This window comes from Mauremys reevesii, linkage group 4 (assembly GCF_016161935.1).
Source record: "Mauremys reevesii isolate NIE-2019 linkage group 4, ASM1616193v1, whole genome shotgun sequence".
NCBI lineage: Eukaryota > Metazoa > Chordata > Testudines > Geoemydidae > Mauremys > Mauremys reevesii.
The window spans coordinates 30,478,808-30,496,019 of NC_052626.1; the positions used below are offsets into that span (position 1 = coordinate 30,478,808).

General features: G+C 44.0%; 1 protein-coding gene across 2 annotated transcripts in view; it reads left to right on the forward strand.

Annotated features, from left to right (window-relative positions):
• PPP4R3A (protein phosphatase 4 regulatory subunit 3A) overlaps positions 1 to 17,212 on the forward strand; it is a 79,872-nt gene that overhangs the window by 1,245 nt on the left and 61,415 nt on the right. Inside the window, exon 2 of one of the 2 annotated variants that reach the window (XM_039537645.1) lies at positions 9,255 to 9,424. The gene's annotated coding sequence lies outside the window, so the exon portion shown is untranslated. Of the gene's footprint in view, positions 1 to 9,254; positions 9,425 to 15,259; positions 15,358 to 17,212 lie in introns of those variants that run through there. The other variant, XM_039537644.1, reaches the window with a different exon arrangement.

The window sequence follows — 17,212 nt, forward strand, 5'->3', positions numbered from 1 at the left end:
TCCTGGTTCCTGTTGGGCAAGTGAAATCCAGGATGCAATATATTCTCACATCCTGAAACAGCAGGAAGGGAGATAGTGACTTCTGCCTCTGCTGAGGACACTATCTCTGGGAGCCACTTTTAAAGCACTAGAGAACACTCGCATAGAGTTGCAAGCCAACATACATTTTTGTAGGTTTTGATCTCCTACAGCCAACATTCTGTACCTATTAACCATAGGCAATTGTGTGAAGGCACCTCCTCAAGGTTAATACCTTTAGCCATGTGTTTGTGTGGCGGAGAGTGCTGACACAGTTCTATTAACAATACAAAACATTGCACAATTATGGCAACACCTCTGTTAAGCAGTTCCTTATCAAGAGTAGTCAATTAGTTGTAAACCACTTTAAAAACAGTTCTGTAAGTGGTTGTGAGGGGCTTCAGAATATTTCTTTTCACCATTCACTTGCCTATAACATTTATCTGCTGTTATGCCTGACTACGCCCAATGTTTAAAGTGGTCAAGGTTTGTTGGAGCTTGGGGGAGGGAAGGGCCATTTAAGCACTGTTTGGTGTCTGATGTCTTTACTGTTAATTTAATTGTCTCCTTTTTCTGTATACTAAATTAATATATTAACCAAGCCACAAAGATATGTATGTAAACTTTTCCTATGTGTTTAATTCTGCTGCTAGTGAAAGTATCCAGTGCATTCTGATCACACTTTACTTTTCGTATTCTGCCAGTGGGCTTTTTTAAATTATGATATTTAGGGACCAGGGAGCGGGCATGGGGGAGAGAGGGAATTCTTTGCAGTGTTATGGCTGCAGTGATTTATGGAAGTCGGTCACGTACTGTGTATTTTTGGGCCCAATGCCAAATCTGGAGAAAATAGCCCACTGATCATACTAGAAAGGAGGGCCAATGCACAAGTCAAGGGAACAGTAACATTACAAGTGACACATGGAACATAAAAGGGGGGGGGGGAAATCTTGACAACTGCAAATCCAAAAACAATGGGTCAGGCTCCCTGAGCAATGTGCACACATTATTGTCGGTGAACCTGTCTCCTTGTCTTTTCCCTCTCCCTCCCCATCCCCCTGGAAATAGCAGTGGAAAATTGTCCAGGCAGGGACATCTCCTGTGTGGAGTTAGAGGGGCAGACACAAGCTGGGTTTCAGGGAGTGCCACAGGCTCATTGTTCCCCTCCTGCATGCTCAGGGGGGTTCAGGTGCTGGTAGAGGTTGTTGTGCCAGGAGTCCTGAAGGATCCTCCCTGTCACTCAGGAGGTTGTATCCTCCACCTCCACAGAGCCCTGGGGAACAGCTGAAGGAGAAGGAGCAGCAGGAGGAGAAGGAGATGGCGCCAGCTCCCAGAGGGACACAGTGGCCCTGGCTGATGGGGGGCCCCAAATTCGTTTGGCTACCAGCTGAATGAGTGACTACATCAGGGCTTGATGCCATTCCTTGAGGCATGCATCCCGCTTCAAGAACTGGTTCATCAGTGCCTTCTCCTGCCACAGAGTCTCATGCTCCCAAGCCTTGAGGAACTCAAACTGCTCCTGATTTCTCCTGTCCGTGCCACTGAGCAGGACCTCCAGGGTCCTTCTTCATCTGCCTCTGATGTCTCTGGGGTGCTGCTCCTGCCCTCCTTGCAAAAATGGTTTTCATTTGGCAGTGGAAATTCCTGCCAGTTCAAAGGCAAGGGTAGCATTACATTTTTATGTCCTTTGAGGGAAGCTAATAAATCCTCCCACACAACATAGCTGTGTTGCCAAAGGCCTCAATATTGATACTTTTTAGCAGTTCAGGAATGTGACTGTTACACTCTCCTTCAGTCTCAGACTTCTGCAGTCCCCTAGGAAGGAGCAGAGGTTAATAATAGTAAGATACCTGTAGTAATGTGTAAGCAGGGTCTGAATGAGCTCTCCCGTGCTGGAATCAGGGGCCCATGCCCTACCCCCTGCCCCTTCACCACTTTTAAATAAAAGAATCACATGCACTGTGGGGAAAAAACATGATCATATTGCTAAAGGCCAAGATGCATGTTGTACTCCTGGGAGAATTCAGGGCAAGTGCAGAATTCATGCCCCTGCAGATTATACTCTCTCTCTCTCTCTCTCTCTCTCTCTCTGTTGGGGAGGCCCTGCAATTACATCTTTTGCCTACCAAGGGCTGCTGTGGCACCAGAAGGGAGGGAAACTGGCTCACCACCGGAGCAGCCAGCTGTGGAGAGAGAGGACGCTTTGGGCTTGGCCCCTCCCTCTCCACTTCTACAAAGGTTCTGGCACCTTTGGCTCTCCCCTGAAATCTACGGATGAGCTGAAGGAAAAGATTTCAGGAACTCAGGTTGTTTGCATAGACACACCTACTCTGCCTAGGTGCACAGCGTGATGGAGCTGTTTTGACCAAATGATCGCTTTTGGCTGTTGTTGGATTGCAAGTCACTTGGGCTCTGGGTGCAATGAAAGGTGGTTGTCCTTGTTGTGTGAGTGTGGGATGGCAGAACTGTGCTTAACCTGCCCAGGTTGAGGGGGTTACCCTCAACTGAACTGCATTCACTAAGGAAGGGGTAGGGATGCTAAATCCCAGTGAAAAGGAAATGGGTGGGGACAGATAAGTGTACCTGATGGTGTGGTCTTTAGCTAAAGAGTCCTGGATACCATTTGACACTTTCCCTCTTCTGTGTTGAATGACAGAACTGATAAGACTCAATAGGAAGTCATTTGTTTTGTTACAGAATGTTAGAGCTGAATTCAGTGATAACCAGGTCTAAGTGCTAGGCTTACATCTTCTGTGGGCCAGCCTAGTAGTGAGGCTTTCCCCCCACCACCCATCACCACCTCCCCAGTTGAAATCACTGTGTTAAGTGGTGAGACCTTGAGACACTGCAGAGGTTGGCAGTAGAACGATGCAGTGGTGAAGTGAATGATGATGTAGCAGCGGTGGCAGCAGGCATCAATGCAGAGTGCACAGCGCAGCAGCAGCAGCAGTTGAGGCATTGCTTGACACCTCCCACACACACACTTCAGGGTGGAAGGTGAATGCACCTCTGGATCTTTTATGACCAAGGACAAAAACTGTATGTGGGGTGCAGTGGGGGGAGAGAGGAGTGACATGTAAAAGGAACGTTTGTTCGACTTTCACATTGTAGGGTGAGAACCTGAGACAAAAGTCACTGCCCAACATACTCTGGGGTGAGTGTTTTGCTCATGGTCATATGCTTCCAAGTCATGCTTGTGGCATTTTCCCAAACTAATGCCAGGTTCTATTCCACTTTTTATTAAAAATTTTCTTTTCTATACTCAGACTCAGTGCTTGCAAGACAAGAAGTATTGCGTCTTGGAGGCACCCAAGGGTGGAATGTAATTTTCCCAGGTTACTGGGTCGGGGCTTGAGACAGTTCTGTGTTATGCTGTAAAAGGAACCCCTAGATATTGAACCAGGCCATGTCACTGCCAACTACACCTGGCAGAAGGGTTACAATTTTTTTTTAACTTAGTGTATCAAAGAGGGGAGGAGGTCAGTTCCTTCCAGGGCTATGTTACCAGTTACCTATTTCTTCTTTAAAAGCTGGTCATCATTTGGAGAACATAGCAGTTTTCAAGGTACCAGAATGGAACAGAGGTGTGGCTTTCCAGTCCTGTGGAAGAGATCCAGCCATCTACACAGTGAGATGTTTCTGCTAATGATCACCCCTTCACACATTGCTCAATGGAGCGTTTGGTCAGTTATGAAGGTGGACCAAACACATTTGCCATTAACCTGAAGAACCAGATGGAATTTCTGCTTCACCAGAAATTTGCTGATTGTTTTTATAGGACTGGGAGGCAATTTGAGAGAAAATTGACTATATTCTAAGACTAGCAGATGGAGTGTCTATGGAAGCGAGGAAGCAAACCACTGAGAATGCCCAGCCACTCTCAACCAGCATTTCCAGGAAACCTGGACCCTGTGTCCAGCAAACATCTTTGAAAGGGACAGGGAAAGAGATGCACTATAACTTTATTTGTTCCCTGAACTTTCTGATCAACACTGCAAGACACTAGCATCTCCACTGCTAAAAGATACCACATTGTGTTTGTTCAGCCACCAGAGTGGATCAGCCCCCATTTCTCCCAGCTTCTGCAGCGTGGGGTAGAGTGGGGAAAGGCCACACACCAGGTACGAGGAATGGTGAAAACATTTGTAATGGTCACAGAGAGAAAGGACTGCTGCGATTTTCCTTGGACAACCAAAGTTTCCTTCCCAGACTTAAATGACCTTGCACCTAACCCAGCCCCATCCCCTTCAATGCAGCTACCATTTGTAAGGGGACTGGAGGACCAGAGGGAAGTGGAGGAGTGGTTTTGTGCCTTTGGATAGCCATAAGTTTTCTACTACTGTCCTATCCCTGACTGGTCCCTTTCCAAACCTGTCTCCTCCCTCCCTTTCCCCCACTCTGCGTGGGGTTCTTGGGGGGTCGCGAGCTGTCAGCCTCCAAACCCCACTTTGCCTCCAGCATTTATAGTGGTGTTAAATATATAAAAAGTGTTTTTAATTTATAAGGGGGGTCGCACTCAGAGGCTTTCTCTGTGAAAGGGGTCACCAGTACAAAAGTTTGAGAATCACTGCCATAAACTATTGTACCTAGAGTGCTGGCCTAGAAATGCACAGACATAGGGCACAATGACAGTTCATTAATAATTTGTTTTATAGCTTTTGCTAAATGCATAATGTGGCCGATGGAAATTCAATGAAATTCTTGATTTATAGCCATGTCTTGCTCAGGGACCATTTTGGGGTGGAGCAGGGACTGGGGTTCAGGCATGTAGCACCAGGACAAGATGGGATATGGGTGGGAGCCCATTGCAGCTTAGCAGCCTCAGGTTCTGGTTCCTGCTGCAGCTCATTGTTGGCAGGGGGAGAGGGTTGCCTGCTCAACCAGCTCTGTCGGGTAGAGATACAGAATGAAATGCTTCTTTTCCTCTGGGGCTTCCAGGGCTTCCTCCATGGTCCGTCCTATCTCCACACCCTAGCCCCTACTGGCATCCCATTGTACGATGAGGCAGTGGGGTTGAGGAAGGGGTCATGAGATACTGCAGGCTACTACTGGGAGCTCTGGAGAACACCAGGTCTAGGTCATTGTAGTATGGGCATGTATGAGAGTCCCTTTTGGAACAATTGTTGGAGTCCTCTACCCTCCAGTATTGGAGTCTCGGGTGTTTCTTTCATTCCTGCCATTGGACTGGAGTGCTGTGAATTCCTGCCTCCTCCAGCCTCCTTGAAATCTCCCAGCTCAGGTGAATGTTCCTGCTGCTCTGGGAGAAGTCCTGGAGGATGGTATAGTCTAACCGCACATTTCGATCCAGCCCAGGTATGCTTGGCAGACAATGCAGCTGCAGTCAGAACATGATCCATGTTCACCAGAACAGTTTTCTGCTGCACTCTTTTGATGAGTACAGAAGTGGTCAGCCCAGTTTGCTACTACCACTGGCAACAGAGTTATGAGGCTTTTATATAGATGCGGTAAGGGTCAAGCAGAAAAGGGTTCACTGCATTGTGGGAATGGATCTGGAGCAATACTGAAACTTGGGATCTGGTACGTACCTCTTGCCCCGTCCACACACTACACTCTACCATGGGTACAGGTCCATGCTATAGTGGAGGCATATACATACCCATGCCCTCAGGCATGCTAGCTTCCTCGTCCTGTACTCGCCTCCAGACTCAGGCTTCAGGGATTTAGGGGTGTGTGTGTATGTGTGTGAGCTATAGCACAACAACACACATGGAGACATGCATAGTCACTAGTATTGTAGCCTAAGAGACACTGTTTTCCAGGATAAAGTCCCCCATTCTGTTGGTATGACCTGCATTCTTTGTCCTAAATGTATGATGCTGCACTTGGCTGTACAAAAATGCATTTTATTTATATGGTCCCAGATAAACAAGTGATCCACATTACTCTGTATGACTGCTCTGGCCTCATCATTATTTACCATGCTGCCAATCTTTGTGACTGCCACAAATTTTATACACCAGGAGTTTACATTTACCTCCAGATCATTGATAAAAATGTTGAATAGCATTAGGCTTAGTAATGATCCCTGCAGAACCCCCCTAGAAACACCACATTCGATAATGATTCCCTATTGATAACTACTATTTGATATCTGTCAGTTAGCCAGTTCTTACCCCATTTGAGATTTGCTGCCCTGGCAATGAGAGTAACCTGTCTCCTGGTCAAAACTAAAAACTTGGTCTGCCTCTCTGACATCTCCTTGTGGATGTCTGACCATCAGCTAAAGCTCAGCATAGCTAAAATAGAGCTCTTAAATCTTTCCCCCAAAGCCTTCCTTCCACCTCTTTTCTCGATCACTCTGGACAACATCATCATCCTACCTGTCACTCAGGCCTGTAACCTGGGCATTATCTTTGACTTGGACCTCTCTCTAGGTCCTTACATCCAGGCTATTTCTAAATCTTGCCAATTCTTTTGGCATAACATCTCAACAATATTTCCTTTCCTATCTATTCACACAGCTAAAACTCTCATCCAAGTTTTCATAATCATGTATCTTGATCTCTGGCCTTGATGAATGCTCATGTCGATTCTGCCGAGATGATTCTCTAGCTCATCTCTTTGACCATGTCACTCTTCTCCTCAATTCCTTCCACTGGCTCCTTCTTCTCTATTGGATTAAATGTAAGTAGCTTGTCTTCACTTTCAAGACTCACAACAGTCATTCTCCATGCTATCTATCATCTCTCACTGACTATTGAGATGTCAACTCCTGCCTCCAATCAGTTCATGATGCCAGCCTCCATTACCCATTTGTTAAATTTTCAAACAAGCACCTTTCTACTTTCTTTTAGGACCCCCTGATACTTCGGAGGATCTCCCTGTAAATATCCACAAAACTAACTCATTATCGCCTTCAAATCCCTACTTAAAACTCTCCTTTGGTGTGATGCCTACAAAAAATTTGACAATGGCTAGGCCATTGTTATGCTGAGCCCACTGCCTGTCATACTTGACCAACATTGCTCTGTTGTTTCCTTGTGCTCCCTCATCTGCATATCTGTATCTAGCTAGTGTCTCTTGTCTTCTACTTAGATTGTAACTCTCTTTAGAGTATGGACTGTCTTTGTCCTGTGTTTGTACAGGGCCAAGCACAATGGGGTCCTGGCCCATAACTGGGGCTCCTGGGTGCTACAGTAACACAAATAATAGCAACCTGCACCTTGTTCAAGTTAATTTTCTCACATCTTCTGCTACTCCCTTTTCTCCAAAACATCCTGCCTCTATGCTGTCTTTCCTAGTATCCAGCACCCCAGTCTCAGGAAATAGGGTAAACCTTTGGCTTATTTTCCTACCTTGCTCTGATCCCTGGTTTACTTGCACATTTCCACAGGTCTGTAGAGTATACCAGTTCCTATTTGAGCATTGGCCTGCTAAACCCAGGGTTGTGAGTTCAATCCTTGAGGGAGCCATTTGGGGAACTGGGGTAAAAATCTGGGGATTGGTCCTGCTTTGAGCAGGGGGTCGGACTAGATGACCTCTTGAGGTCCCTTCCAACCCTATGATTCTGTGACACTATTTGTACGTTTGCTCTCCCGGATCTCAAATGGTCCAGTCCTACATGGCAATTGCCAGTGCTGTTAGATACATTGCATATGTGTCAACAGTGTAACGCTGTTGCCAAAAAAGCAAACATCATTCTGGGATGTATTAGCAGAGGTGTTGTAAGCAAGACACGAGAAGTAATTCTTCCGCTCTACTCCATGCTGATTAGGCCTCAACTGGAATATTGTGTGCAGTTCTGAGCGCTACATTTCAGGAAAGATGTGGACAAATTGGAGAAAGTCCAGAGAAGAGCAACAAAAATGATTAAAGGTCTAGAAAACATGACCTATGAAGGAAGATTGGGGAAAAAATGGGTTTGTTTAGTTTGGGAAAGAGAAGACTGAGGGGGGACATGATAACAGTTTTCAAGTACGTAAAAGGTTGTTATAACAAGGAGGGAGGAAAATTATTGTTCTTAATCTCTGAAGATAAGACAAGAAGCAATGGGCTTAAATTGCAGCAAGGGATATTTAAGTTGGACATTAGGACAAATTTCCTAACTGTTCAGAGTAGTTGAGCACTGGAACAAATTGCCTAGGGAGGTTGTGGAGTCTCCATTATTGGAGATTTTTAAGGGCGGGTTAGACAAACACCTGTCAGGAATGGTTGATAATACTTAGTCCTGCCATGAGGCAAGGGACTGGACTAGATGACCTCTCAAGGACCCTTCCAGTCCTATTGTCATAGGTTTATTCCCCACTTTGAACTTTAGCGTTCACAAGATGGGGACCTGCATGGACTCCTCTAAACTAAAATCCTAGTTTAGATCTGGTTCTCGCTGCCACCAGTCAGTTTTTAAGTGTCTGACACACTCCCTGTTTCCCCAAAACTTTCCCTGGGGAACACAGATTCAAACTTGAATCTCAACACAAAGGGAAACAAACCATTTCTCTCCTCCCCTCTCCTAGCTTAGGAGAGATATCTGGATTCAAATTCCTTGAATCAAACCAAAGAGGGATTCACTTTTCCCCCTCCCCTTCCCCTGAAAATCCAAACAAGGGAAGAAATCAATCAAGTTCTAAAAGGAAACGATTTTATTAAAAGAAAGAAAGAAAGTACACTATCTCTGTAATACCAGGATGGAAAAATATCACAGGGTCTGACTTATAAACCTGGAGAGACTTCCCCCTCCCTCCTCCTCAGCATAATCAGTAACAGCAAACAGAAATAAAGAATTTTTCCAGCAAACACACAATTGCAAAAACAGAAAGCAACTCAAAAGACTAATCCGCCTTTTTAACTAATACTCACTATATTGAATAGAAGAGACTATTTCAGGAAACTTGGAGAACTTGAAGGATATGACTGGCCTCTCTTAAATCCAAAAAGAGACTAACTCCAACAAAGAAACACAGACAAAGGCTTCCCTCCACAGAGATTTGAAATTATCCTGTCCCTTGATTGGTCCTCTGGTCAGGTGTTCATCAGGTTACTGAGCTTGTTAACCCTTTACAGGTAAAAGAGACTTTAACCCTTAACTATCTGTTTATGACACCTATGATTCTATATCCTTGCCTCTGGGCATGGCATGAGGGTGATCATGTTTGGGAAGATCATGCCTATTACTCTGTGGTTTCTTTGGTCTGTTGCGTCATTTGTTCTCACCTTATATGTACTTTTCAGTGTTCTGTATATTGCCTTACTATCTTTTTTTTCTTCCTCCCTTCTAGCATCCTATATTAGGAGATGTAGTATGGGCTCATCTCTGCCAGGGGGACAGGCCATTGGTTCCTTCTATGGTGTCCAGCCAGTTTTCTCCATCCTGCCTCTCTACCTAGTTCCAGTGGAGCCACTTGTGAAGACAGGGGATGACTACCAGATGACCAAAAACTATAGGAAGGTAAGTGTCCTTTCTCAAGGCTGTTTCAGATGGGACATGGGGAAGGAACCCACACTATGCTCTTTCATTGATGTACTAATTATAACTTATGTATATCAGCATGCTGGATGGCTTAAATTGCTCCTCCAGAGATGCCTGAACATCCCACATACACCAGTTTCAGATATGTATCTTTTGGGGTGGGTGATGGTTGTGCAGCATCCCATATCTGTCTATATTTTAACTTATATAATTAATCATCTTGGTTGAATTAGTTGTTTTTCAGACTGAACCACAGGGAACTGTTCTCTTTCCTTCTTTCTAATACAAAACAAAGTTTTAGTTTTGAATCAGCTCTGTGTCTTTACTTTACTTTACTATGGCACCAATACCGCCAACCCCAAGCATTAAAAAATCATGAGACAGTACCCAAAATCATGAGATTGACCTAAACATCATGAGATACTTTGGGTGCTTTTTAGAACCTAAGAATGGCCATACTGGGTCAGACCAATGGTCCATCTAGCCCAGTATCCTGTCTTCTGACAGTGATCAATGCCAGATGCTTCAGAGGGAATGAAAAAACAGGTGATGGATCATGCAATAATTCCCCTGTTGTCCAGTCCCAGCATCTAGCAGTAAGAGACCTAGGGACACCCAGAGCATGAGGTTGCATCCCTGAACATCTTGGATAATGGCCATTGATAGACTTAACCACCATTAACTTATCTAATTCTTTTTTGAACCCAGTTATATTTTTGGTCTTCACACCATCCCCTGGCAATGAGTTCCATGGGTTGACTGCATTATGTGAAGAAGTACTTCCTTTTGTTTGTTTTAAACCTGCTGCCTATTCATTTAATTTGGTGACCCCTGGTTCTCATGTTATGTGAAGAGGTAAATAACACTTTCTTCACACCATTCATGACTTTACAGATCTCTGTCATATCACTTCTTAGTCATCTCTTTTCTAAGATGAACAGACCCAGTCTTTTTAATCTCTCCTCATAGCAAAGCTGTTCCATACCCTTAATCATTTTTGTTGCCCTCCTCTGTATCTTTTCTATTTCTAATATAACTTTTTTGAGACGGGGTGACCAGAATTGCACACAGTATTCAAAGTGTGAGCATTGGATTTATATAGGGTCATTATGATATTTTCTGTCTTATTATCTTTCCCTTTCCTAATGGTTCCTAACAGTTAGCTTTTTTGACTTCTGCTGCACACTGAGCAGATGTTTTCAGAGAACTACCACAGTGAATCCACAATCTCTTTGTTGAGTGGTAACAGCTAATTTAGACCACATCATTTTGTAGGTACAATTGAGATTATTTTCCAATATGCATTGCTTTGCATTTATCAACATTAAATTTCATCTGCCATTGTGTTGCCCAGTCACCTAGTTTTGTTAGATCCCTTTGAAACTCTTAGTTAAGTCCAAAATAGACTGCAATCTTGAGTAATTTTGTGTTGTCTGCAAATTTTGCCACCTTATTGTATAACCCTATTTCCAGATCATTTATCTGAAAGTCCAAGTACACTATATCCACTGGATCACCCTTGCCCACATATTTGTTGACCCCCCTCAAAGAACTCTAATAGATTGGTGAGGCATGATTTCCCTTTACAATAGCTGTGTTGACTAAACTCCAACATACTGTGTTCATCTATGTATCTGATCATTCTCTTCTTTATTATATTTCAACCAATTTGTCTGGTACTGAAGTTTGGTTTAGTGGCTTGTAATTGCCAGGATTGCCTCTGGAACCTTTTAAAAAAATTGGCATCACATTAGCTAACCTCCAGTCATCTGGTACAGAAGCTGATTTAAGCTATATGTTACACACCATAGTTATGCAACTTCATATTTCAGTTCCTTCAGAATTCTTGAGTGCACACTATCTGGTCCTGGTGACTTATTACTGTTTAATGTATCAAGTTGTTCCAAAACCTCCTCAATTGACACCTCAGTCTGGTACAGTTTCTTAGATGTTTCACCTAAAAAAAGAATGGCTCAGGGGTAGGAATCTCCCTCACATCCTCTGCAGTGAAAACAGATGCAAAGAATTTGTTTAGCTTCTCCACAATGTCCTTATCTTCCTTGAGTGCTCCTTTAGCATCTCAGTCGTATAATGGCCCCACTAATTGTTTGGCAGGCTTCCTGCTTCTGATGTCCTTAAATTTTTTGCTGTTAGGTTATGTGTCTTTTTGCTAGTTGCTCTTCACGTTCTTTTTTGGCCTGCCTAATTATACTTTTACACTTGACTTGCCAGAGTTCATGCTCCTTTTTATTTTCTACAGTAGGATTTTACTTCCAATTTTTAAAGGATGCCTTTTTGGCTTTAATCACCTCGTTTATTCTGTGTTTAGCTATGGTGACTTTAGTTTTGTCCTCTTACTATTTTTTTTAAATTTGGGGCATACATTATATTTGAGCCTCTATTATGATGTATTTAAATAGTTTCTATGCAGCTTGCAGGCATTTCAGTTTTGTTAGTTTCCATTTAAGTAGCTTCCTCATTTTTGTGTAGTTCCCCTTTCTGAAGTTAAATGCTGGTGTGGTGGTGGTCTTTGGTATTCACACCCCATCAAAGATGTTAAATTTAATTACATTATGGTTGCCATTAGTGAACAGCTCAGCTATATTCACCTCTTATACCACATCCTGTGCTCCACTTAGAACTATATAGAGAATTGCCTCTCCCCTCTCCTCTTGTAGGTTCCAGGACTAGTTGCTCCAAGAAGTAATCATTACAGATTTCTAGAAATTGTATTTCTGCATCCCATCCTGAGGTGACACATACCCAGTCAATATGGGGATAGTTGAAATCCCCCATTATCATAAGCAGTGAGTTCCCCTCTCTCCCATGGGTGCTCAACCCCCCCGTCCCTACCTTCATTCCCACTCCACCCCTTCCATGATGCCCTGCCTCTTCCCACCCTTCCCCACCCCCATTCAAACTCCTTCCCCAAATCCCCGCCCCAGCCCCGCCTCCTCCCCTGAGCGTGCCAATACTGCCAAACAGCTGTTTGGTGGTGGTCAGGTGGGAAACACTAGGCGGTAGGTGGAGGACCAGGGACGTGGCACGATCAGGACGGGGAGGAGGAGGAAGTGGGGCAGAGGGAGAGGGGAGCTTTGCTGCCAGTGTGTGCAGAGCACCAACTAATTTTTTCCCGTGGGTGCTCCAGCCCCAGAGCACCCATGAAGTCGGCACTTATGCCATTATTATTGAGTTTTCTACTTTTATAGCCTCTCTAATCTCCCTGAGCATTTCACAATCACAATCGCCATCCTGGCCAAATGGTTGGTAGTATATTCTTACTGCTATCTTATTATTATTTAAATGTGGAATTTCTATCCGGTGGTACAGTTTGATTCTTTGAAGATTTTTCCAATATTTGACTTTATGCTTGCTTTCACATATAATGCCACTCCCCCACCAGCATGACCTACTCTGTGATTGCTATGTATTTTGTACCCTGGTATTACTGTGTCACACTGATTAGCATCATTCCACCAAGTTTCTGTGATGCCCATTATATCAATACTGTCATTTAATATCAAGCACTCAAGTTATTATTCAGTTAGTATTTAGACTTCCAGCATTTGTATACAAGCACTTATCAAATTTGTCAATATTTATTTGTCTGCCTTCATGTGATATAACTGAATGGGACTCTTTTTTCATTTGACTGTTTCTTTTTTGTTCCTACCTGTACTTTATCAACTTCTATCCTCTCCTCTTTTCTAGGATATAGAAAATCCTCATTAATAGATCCTCCCCTAAGGGATGTCTCAAACTGTGTGCTCCTCCACACCTGTTGGCTTTCCCCCAGCCCTTAGTTCAAAAATTCTTCTATGATCTTTTTAATTTTACATGCCAGCAATCTGGCTCTATTTTGGTTTAGGTGGAGCCCATCCTTCCTGTATAGGCTCCTGCTTTCCCAAAAGGTTCCCCGGTTCCTAACCTAAAACCCTCCTCCCTACAGTTAGACTCTGCAATTCTGCCTGTCTAACTGGCCCTGTGCGTTGAACTGGAAGCATGTCAGAGAATACTACCATGGAGGTCCTGGTCTTTAATTTCTTACCTAGATTTATATTTAGCCTGCAGGACCCCTCTCTTCAAATATCTTTCCCTATATCATTGGTACCTATATGTACCACATCTATCAGCTCCTCCCCAGCACTGCACATAAGTTTGTCTAAATTACTCAAGAGATCCACAACCTTTGCACCCAGCAGGCAATTTACCATCTGGTTCTCCCAGACATCAGTAACCCAACTATCTGTATCTCTGATGATCAAATCCTCCATTACTATTACTGGTCTCTTCCTAATAACTGGGGTTCCCTCCCCTGGAGAGGTATCCTCAGCATGAGAAGATACCATGGCATCATTTGGTAGGAGGGTGCTAACTATGTGATCATTTCTCTCCACTCCAGCTTGATGTTCTCCTTCCCAAAGACTTTCATCCTCCTCAACAGCACAGAGGCTGTCAAACTGCAGGTGGGACCATTCTACTGTGTCCCAGAAAGTCTTGTCTATGTACCTCTCTGTTTCCCTTAGCTCCTCCAGTTCAGTCACTCTGGTCTCAAGAGCCCATACTTCGTTCCTGAGGTCCATGAGCTGCTTGCACTGAGTGCACTCATACACCACCTGTCCACGAGGCAGGTAATCATGCATGCTGTGTTCAGTGCAATAAGCTAGATAGCCCAGCTCTGCTGCTGGGCTTCTACCTGCATTATTTTTACTCCTGAAGCTTTTATTGGGGGAGGGGTTGTTTGGGGTTTTTTTTCAGGAGGGGTGAATATTGGCCCAAGTTTAAAGAACATCAGGTATAGCCGGCTCTCATGCTCCTTCTCTGTACTCTTTCACAAAAATCCTGTTTGCTGCTTTTGTTCACTAGCTCCTTTGGTCACTTAGGAGCTGGCATTTTAACCCCCTGTTTTCCCTGAGTAGCCCCACTCCCTGGTTAACAGATCCTAAAGGGATTACAGATCAAAGCCTCATTAAGTAATTCTCAGCCTTGCCTAACAGGCCACTAGGCTCAGCCATGCCCTCCCACCAAACAGACCACACTGTAGGCTTCAGACAAGCAGCAAGAACTCAAACAACAAACTAAGAGACAACAAACTCACCCCAAGGGTCATGTAGTTGCTTCTCCTTCACCTGGTGGAGAACTCCCTTGCAAAACTCCTGTTTGCTAGCTCCTCTGCTGGCCTTCTGGTCTCTGAGCCTTTAGTCACATTTTTGAGCTTTTCTCTGCTTTCATGAGGGCTAGAAACTTACTTATAAAATTGAGATTCTCATGTAATCATATGAATCTGGGAGCTGAGGCATCATGAAAAAACAAATATGAGAGTAGGCAATGCAGTGACACTGAGACTCAAGAAGGGTGATTTTTTAAAAAAACCAACAGTCTGGTATAAAGAAACTTAAGACAAAGTTAAGAAATTAAAGGTTATAGACTCCACATGGAGCCTGCTTGAGCATACCATTCTGTAATTGCCAAAAACTGAAACAAAGAAACCACAATAAAATAAACCAAGGTCCACATTTATTCCCATGGCCGCAAAGGGGTGCAAATTGCAAATAACCACTGCTCTCCCTCAGATTTTCCATTGGCAGAAAGCAACTTCAGATTCCAGCTAGGACTCTGTACAGAAGCCCTGTTGACAGAGGGTGCTTGGGTCAGGTAATGAAGTAGCTCATCTTTGGTTAGATTGGCCCCAGTGCCTCCCAGACCATCCCTGTATACTTGTGGCATTGTGTGGGCTAGCCTGGGTGTAATTAAGGAAGCCCTGCCCTGCCATGGGGATTGGCTATTTAAACAGGAAGCTGGGCAAGAGAGAAGGCAGTAGAAGTTATGTTGGTTGCAGCAGGTGGTGGTTTATGTTTCAGGAGACTAGTCTGACCAGATTCTAATACTTCATGTGAGAGCTCTGAACCAGGGTGAGGATGTTATGTATTGTTTCATGTAATTGTGTCTGTCCTGAAACCTTATTAAAAGGGGATGTACTATTTTGTTAGTTTGTGTTGGCTTTTCCTTGCCCAGATCTTATTGATGCCTAATCAGGGAAAGTAAGGTGGAACTCGCCTCCAGTGCCACACCTGGCTACATGAGTGCCTTCAGGGATGGCCTCTGCATTTACAGGTAGTGTGCATTTCTGTGCACCTGCTCCAGGACTTCCCCTGGGCACAGATCCACAACATGTGGTTCTCAAAACACCAATAACACTTTATATTCACTAGTCAAGAGAACTATGGTACAACTGTGTCTCTGGTACAGTTTCAGCCATACTATAGATGCTTTTTTAAAATGCTTGTCTTCATAGTGTAGACAGAGATATCATCACAGACAGCAATTGGATCCCTGCTGAAACCTAGAGGTGGGCCCCAACTAAATGTCCACAACTGGACTTTAGAAGAGTTCACATATGGATATAAATTTTGTGGTTAGCTATAAAGGGCCAAACAAAAATGTATGACAGGGATGTGGAAATAGTGGCGATTGGATACCTCTTCCTGAGTAACTGTTAATTGGGGAGATAACCTGTTAGTCTGATTGTGGCACACTAGACCCAGCAAAATGCATTTTATTAATAAATACAAACATCCATTTAATAAAGTAAAATACAATGAGCTCCCATGTGTAGCTAGAATGTGTCTTGTAATAGACTCTCCCCGTACAGTGATGGGCCTATAAGGTCCCCACAGCTCTAGTGTTTTTTTGCATATTTTTTTCAATTTTGATGCAGTCGTCAAAAAAAAAATCTGTCAGACATATGCTCTGATGTTGACAGCAGCAGAGAATCAACAGCGTCTGTTTGTTACTGCACTTGTTGGATTGCATCTCTGTCTGGTGACTCCAACAGCCGTTCTACCAGAAGCTGTTTAACTTTTTGTACCATTCAGGGAGCCTCCTGAAAAGATGACTTTGCAGCAGGATCACTCCAGCTTTGCTGGACAAAATGTAAGCAAACAGAGGAGAAGAATGCGGGACTCAGATCAGGGAAAAAAGGGAGGTTAGAAACTCCCTGGAACTCACACTTCCTGTTCAATCAAAGACATCTGATCACCAGTTGTCAAGGTAGAATAAAGCCTGGGTTCATGCTGGGCTCCTCCCCACTGCTCCTGGACATGCATTTTGGGGCAAGGAATGATTTTCACTATCTTTGAATGGCCAGAAGACTCTGGATCTTGCCAGTGTGATCTATGTATTTGTCACCTCTGGGTTAGACTTCATATTTGATATCCCTAAGGAAGCCAACAGCTACTGAACATATCATAAGCTGCAGCTCTTATACCATACAGCATCCTGCTTTGAGACCAACAAAGGTGGGCAGGAGCTCATCACACCAGCACTCTCTCACCATTGTTGATCACTTCAGAATGAATTTAAAGTCTTAAGGCTCAATGTATTGTTACTCCTGAATCCGGATCCAAAGAAAGGTAGTGAAACAAAGGTGACTTTAATCACTTTGGTAGTTCCTCTAATATAGGGCCAGACTGGGGGAGGGTAAAGTATTTCCCAGCACTATACTATTTACAGTGTCATTATACACACTGGGCTTTGGATTAATGAATGGCTCCTGCTCTGTGATGCCAGAAATGAAACACTGCAATATAAGTGAAATATTATTTGTTATGGTTATTTGGCCCTCCTGCATAGCCACTGTTATGTGGGGTGCTGCATGGGTGCCACTGTTTGGCTTAAAGGTAGGGTGTTGTGGGTAGGGCTACTGCTCTCTCACCCCAGGTTGAAATGCACTGTAAAGGGTGGAGGTGGTGCCCTAGTACCTAGGGG